Source organism: Oryctolagus cuniculus, chromosome 10 (genome assembly GCF_051225735.1).
Source record: "Oryctolagus cuniculus isolate XC-2025 breed Fujian yellow rabbit chromosome 10, ASM5122573v1, whole genome shotgun sequence".
Lineage (NCBI taxonomy): Eukaryota > Metazoa > Chordata > Mammalia > Lagomorpha > Leporidae > Oryctolagus > Oryctolagus cuniculus.
In genome coordinates, this window is record NC_142876.1 from 43,299,576 (window position 1) to 43,306,231 (window position 6,656).

Consider the following 6,656-nt stretch of genomic DNA (forward strand, 5'->3'; position numbering starts at 1 on the left):
TGAAGCTCACTCCTTTGTAGATTTCTCAGGAAGGGTTCAGCTCATATTTCTTAAATTCCTTCATGTTCATAAAATTATATGGACTTTATAGTAAAAAGTGATTATCTGACGTTTTATACCAACACTTGTATGTACTGAACAGTACCTCTTACAGAATATAATCCTGAAAATGATCTATTCCTATATGCAAATAGCACACCCGGTATATCTTACATGATGACTATGCTGTTCTAATCAGGGACTTCTCTGACAGGAGTTTCAGCAGTTCTTTCTTACTCCCAGAGCTTTCGTCTTATATTTGCATTGGACACGAATATATATGTCTTAATTCTGCACATATCCTCAAAGTGTTAGAACAATAAAAATTGTGAATTCTGCTACAGACTTGATATTCCCTTAAATGTACAATATTTGGTTAAAATCCTGCATGGAATGCTCTCATTCCACATCAGAATGCCTGGATTTCAGTCCCAGCTCTGCTTCTATTCCAGCTTCCTGCTGATGGTCACCCTGGAAGCTAAGGCACTTCAGTATATGCTACCTACATGGAGACCAGGATGAAGCTCCCACTTCATAGCTTTAGCCTGGTCCAGCCCCAGCTGTTGTGGACATTTCAGGAGTAGATCTGTGGATGTGTTAAGGTCGAGAATGCCCACCGCCCGAGGGACGACTCCAAAAGACCTCTCTCATGCAAATTGCAAAGTTTTTTTTTTTTTTTATTTTTCCAGCATGCTGGGGCTCTCTGATCAAACCAGAACAGAGCAGCCCCGAGGAACTACAGCATAGGGTTTATAAAGGCAAAAACCGCAAAATTGGGAGTGGGAGGGGAATGCACGGTTGCTATACACGGTTGCTAAGATCAAGAGAGTACAAAAAAAATCCAAAGAGAGTACATAGTTACTGGGGTCAACATAACCTAAGACCTAGGTGAAATTAATATCCATCATAATCTTGACAATACCAGTTACAATTGTACAATTATCATTTATGATCTTGACATTAATTCAAATTATGTGTAAGACATAGACAAATCACATCTTTATCATTAACCCAGGTGCAACCTTTCTACTTTCAGGCTTGAGCAATCGTGCTAGGGGGTTTTTGTGCTCTGCCAAGGGTGATGTAGTGCACTGCTATTGTCCGACTATTTGAGATCATGGTTGCAAACCAGAGTCTCACGGTGGGGGTTACTTTCCCAGAATGCAGTCTCAAGTGCTTCAAAATGGAGTCCCTACTGTCAAGGTGCTACTTCAGATGGGATAGTTTTCTTTCCTTTTCAAAGTAAATAAATAATAAAAATAAACAAGTAAATACATTTTTAATTTATTTTTAAAGATAATTTATGTATTTGAAAGAGTTACACAGAGAGGAGAGAGAGAGAGAAACACTTCCATCCACTGGTTCACTCTCCAGTTGGCCACAACGGCCAGAGCTGCACCAATCCGAAGCCAGGAGCCAGGAGCTTCTTCCGGGTCTCCCATGAGGGTACAGGGGCCCAAGGACTTGGGCCATCCTCTGATGCTCAAATATGCTGCTAGGTTTAATTGTTCAATATCCAGTCCTTCTAAATGTATAGTTCTGGTTAAAAATTTGCCTATAATTATCTGTTCTCCCTTAGTAGGTAATTGATAACGAACGGGACCACATCTGATGCAATCACCTTGTCCTTGGAGATTTGAAAACTATAATTGCTCTCTCTGCATCCAGATATCCATTTCTGTGCCCAAAGTTCCTGTTGACTGCAGCTACACTATTCTCCAATGCATAGGTCTAATTTCGGTGTGCCTTTCTCACTGACTGGCAGTGGTTCCATGTTAGCTCATGTCCAGTATTCCAAACCTGGTCTTGGAAGTCCCTATGCAATATTACCCTCACTCCTGTCAATACTGACTTCTGACCAGTTTGTTCTTTCTTACCACTCTGCCATTGCTCAGTTTGTTCTATACAGAAGAAGAATCTTCCATTCTCCCCTTTACCAATTAGATGCCATCTGTTCAAACTCCATCTTTTTCAAAAGCCTCCCCTAATATATCCCCATATAAATCTCTCTTTTCTTCTAGCTCCCAGTTTTTACACAGTACCACTTACCTTGATTGTATACTTAATACATAGTTAATTAAGATATATTGGAAACAGTTCAGTTGTTGACAGTCACAGAGTCAGGTTAGGAACCTGAGAGCCATTCTGGGATCTTTTCCCATCTCTCCAGGTTATATTCTTTTCAAATCTTCCCCTAACCCTAATGAATACATTCATTTCTATCTATCTGTACTACCCCTACCAAAATATTACACATCTCTTTGATTAGCTGGACCTCCCTTCTGACTGGACTCTCTCAAATCTTGACTTGAAAGTATCTATGCTCCACATAACAGCTCCATAATTTTTGTAAAAGGCAAATCCCCCCATTTAAATCCTTCAGTGGCTTTTTGTTGCTCTTGGAGCAAAATTCAAATGCAGTAAGTGGCTTATAAGACCTGTTCCCAATTTGCTACTCCAGGCTTATTTTTAACATTTCCCCTGTCTCCCCCAAGATCCCATATGTCTGGTACTGCATCTTCCAGGAACTCTGAACTCGTAGTTCCTTATGAGTACACTGGATTCCCTTATCAGGACTTTGAGTTTGCTAGTTTTCTCTCTGCCTCTCTCCAGTTCCCTTGTCCTGGATAACACTCCATTCAGGTCTTAGCTAGACATAACTTACTCACAATAACCTTCCTTGAATCACCAAATCTAGGCTAGTTACCCTACTATTCTTCCAGACCACAATTTATTTTCTTTGTCATACCAATTATACTGCTCTGGGGGCCTCTCTACTCTCACAAGATAATAAATTCCTGGAGAGAATCAGCTGTGTCTCTCTCAGCCAGTGCTGTATTTCTGCTGCCTAGAATAATTCCAGGCACAAAGTAGGAAAATAGTGACTACTAATCGAGACTGTAATGACAGAAAAGAAAGAAGGAAGGAACAAAAGGTGAAAGAAAGAAATCAAGGAAGTTAGGAAGTAAGAGATTGCTCTCTCAGCTAATCTAAACTATGAACTCTTTAGCAAGTAGTGTCTATGCCTTTCGTTGGAGAAACCTATAGACTGTTCATTGGTGGGTAACTCCTCAGGCAAACTCCAGCCTTACAACCTTTGCACACGTTCTCACTACTAGAAAATTCCCTTCCAGATACTAAAAAAGTGGCCTTCCTTACCTTAGTCTACATTTTACTCTAATTTTGCCTGCTTTATAATGTGGTTGAATGTTTTGCTTCATGTCTCACAGGACTGAAATTAGAAAATGGGCAGGGTTAAATTTTCATCTGGGTCTTGAGGCAAAATATGTTTTGGGGCCCATTCAGGTTGTTGAAATAATTAAGGTGGCAGGAATGTAATTACTTGAGCCATCGGCTCTGTGTTCCAGGGTCTGCATTAGCAGGAAGCTGGAATTAGGAACAGAACTGGAGCTGCAGTGAGATGTTGATCCAAGCTACTCCGATGTGGGATATGAGCATCCTGACCAGTAGCTTATCTTCTAGGACAACCACCTACCTCCTTGTTTTTAATTTTAGAATGCAAATTTCTGTTCATGTGACCAGGACAGGTCTACCCAGATAATCTGTTTTAAATTCAACTGATTACATATACAAGATCCTTTTTTTCCCTATGGTTAACATAATGTCAGTAATGATATTAAATAACATTTGTAAGATTTATCTTAACTCAAGGGCATGGGATCTCTCAAGGGTCAACGTCACTGTGGAGGCACCTTAGAACACTGTCTGCCACAAATGCCAAATGATTTCCTTATTCATTTTTTTTTGGTATCAGTTGTCTTCCATTAGAATGGAAGTTCAATGATTTTTGTATGTTTTATTGCTGCATTCCAATTGTACTTAGAATGTTCCCTGGGCTATCATAGGTGTTTAACAAATATATTCTAAATGAGTGAATGTTTCAATGTGAAGTCTTGCTATATATTTTGGGAGTGCTTTGGAAAATATTTGAGATGCAGAAATGAAGTTTGACTATTGAAGTAGATATAAGATAAGCTCATATATTTTTGTAGTAAGTGCTTCATAATGGATTCTTTGTGTGGTGGTGGCATTCTGTGTATGCTCCCTATTTGTCGCCTTGAGCACAAAGGAGAGATAACTCTAGCTGACAAGGACCCAATTCACAGTAGCTTTCATAAAATACCTGTGTCATGTTTTATCTTCATTGAACATTTTCCTAGACCTTGAAAAGCTGGGAGAAATTGGCAAGCCTTCTCTCTCTCTCTCTCTCTCTCTCTCTCTCTCTCTCTCTCTCTGTGTGTGTGTGTGTGTGTGTGTGCCTACTACCAGGGCCCTAGTAAGAATCAATTTAGGTTGGCATTTATTTGGCAAAGTCATCTATATTTGAACTCCAGTGGCCTAATGAAGGAATTAGCTAGGCACGTATGGTGAGAGATCATGTTTATATATGGTGCTCAAAATTAACTTAAAAATGAATTTATAACACAAAACACTATCAAAAAGAAAGGAATATATTAAGATGTGCTGTTCTAGTAAAATAACATTTTCTACAGAAACACATAGCAAAATATGAAGCAGTTACATGCCATACCATTATAAAAACAAACTCTTCAAGGATGTGAGTTAGTTTCTCCCTTTAAACATACTTGATTTATTTTCTGCTCACAGTTATTTTGAATTATTAATTGGGTAGCACAAGTGGATTGCCTTTTAAAAGGCATGTTGGGTTTAGCAGCAGAGGTGGCAGCAGTTGTTCCAGCCCCTCCACCACCTCCACCTCAGCTTAACCCTCTGAGGGCATTGGCGGGGAGGGGGACAGTAGTGGTAGACACCTGCCCCCACCTCAGAGAAGATGCAGCAGACTGAGTAATTGAAATGTATTTCTCACCATAGGCTGTGAAGTCCAATATCAAGTTGCTTGCATCTCGTGGAGGGCTTCTTGCTGTGTTGTCCCATAGGAAGGGAAAGTCCACACTGAATGGATGAAGAGAGAGCTTCTTACAGATACCTTCTGTAAAAGACATCTGTACAGTAGTGTCACACTTTGAATAATAACGTATCTCACTTTAAGAGGTGAATAGGAGTAAAATATTGGACAAAAGTAGACGTTATAATCTCAGTATCATGGTTGTTAGCTCTCTGGTGTTATATGGTTTCACTGTTTCCAGAAAATTCATGTTGAAAAACAGAAGCAATCAATGGATGATTATGATCAGATTTTTCCACCAAGTTCTCAGCCTGCTAAGAAAAATCTCTTTTTGTCAGGCAAAAGAAGCATTCAAAAAAGGACAAGACTGTTTTCAAGGTGAACTTGAAGATTATATTAAAGTAAAGAAAGCCAGAGACTAGAACTGAAGACTTGTTTCAGAAAGATGAGGGAGGACTACTTGGAAACCTATAGGTACAAAGAAGAGATGGATTCCAGACTCAGAAACAGGATGTTTGATCAAAGACTCCCACCTGAAACATCTAGACCTACCCAGGGTCATGCAACATTTCACAAGGCATAGAAAACCGTTTACCTCTATAGGTACCAGCTCACAACAGCAGGCTGAGACTAGACTCTGAGCTACTCTCAGAACACCAGGGACTATTTCTCACAAAAGCCAGTACCTCTGAACCTTAGTCGGCAAGAATACAATTATGGCTCATACAGTAGAATCTGGAGGTTACAAGTGTTTCTCAGAAAACAGTACCAGACCCCATCAAGCCAGTCATAAACAGACCCATCAGATAAGGACAAGGTGCCGCAAGGAAGGTGGAGAAATACCAGAGCAGGGGCTGCCAAGCATAAGAGGAAAAGGAGTCAAGAAATGAATGTAGACAAACATAAATGCATCCTCCAAAATAAGGCAGAGGTGGACTAGATACTGGAGAGAAAAATGTAAAAACCGAAAGGAGAAAAAAAGCTGAAATGTAGCCTCTAAGAAAAAGGAACATAAGCATAGAAAAGAGAGAAAGGAACAAGGCAAAGAAAAGACAGAGGAGTAAAAGCTTTGGGACCAGTGTATCCTTGGATTTTGAAGCTGTTCAGTTGGTTTGCGGGATGTTAAATTGAAAAAAAAAATAGTTGAGGAGCTTGGTTTTATGACGTTCATGTTCAAATCACTTTTCTTATGTGAATGGGTACTTTAACTTCTAACAAAGGCCAAGTGAAGGAAGGATTTAGTACGTGTTCTCTCCAATGCAGAAATGACTTTTCCTCATTTTCCATTTTTCTTAACATATAATGTAACTTCCCTTTATGAAAGTGGCTCTGCTGTTATTCATCCAAATGCTATGATGGTAGAATTATTTTCCCTTGGGAGATCATTTATTTTAAGTTGGAGGATTAATAATTACAGAATCTACTTCTTGATTGGATTTATTTTGTTTTTGAGTTGGGTATATTTCTGTCCATTGGTTTTCTCTACAAAAGCAATTTAGGTTATTCTTCATTTGTTAGATCTACCTTGCAGCATATTTGCTAGATTGGAACATGGAAAATAAAATACATTATAATAATAGTAAGTTTAGTTTACATATAGCATTAAAAGTTTCAAAGTGTATTTCTACAAAATTGGTTTATTTTCTGGAGAATTTTACAATAAAGACTTATAATTTCTGCAAAAAAAAAGGACGTGTTGAATTGACATGTAAATTTAAGCATGTTATGT

At 38.9% G+C, this 6,656-nt stretch overlaps 1 pseudogene; it reads left to right on the plus strand.

Moving 5' to 3' along the window:
* The first annotated feature begins 5,124 nt into the window (after positions 1–5,124).
* On the plus strand, positions 5,125–6,024 carry LOC100350910 (lysine-rich coiled-coil protein 1-like; annotated as a pseudogene).
* The last annotated feature ends 632 nt before the right edge of the window (positions 6,025–6,656 follow it).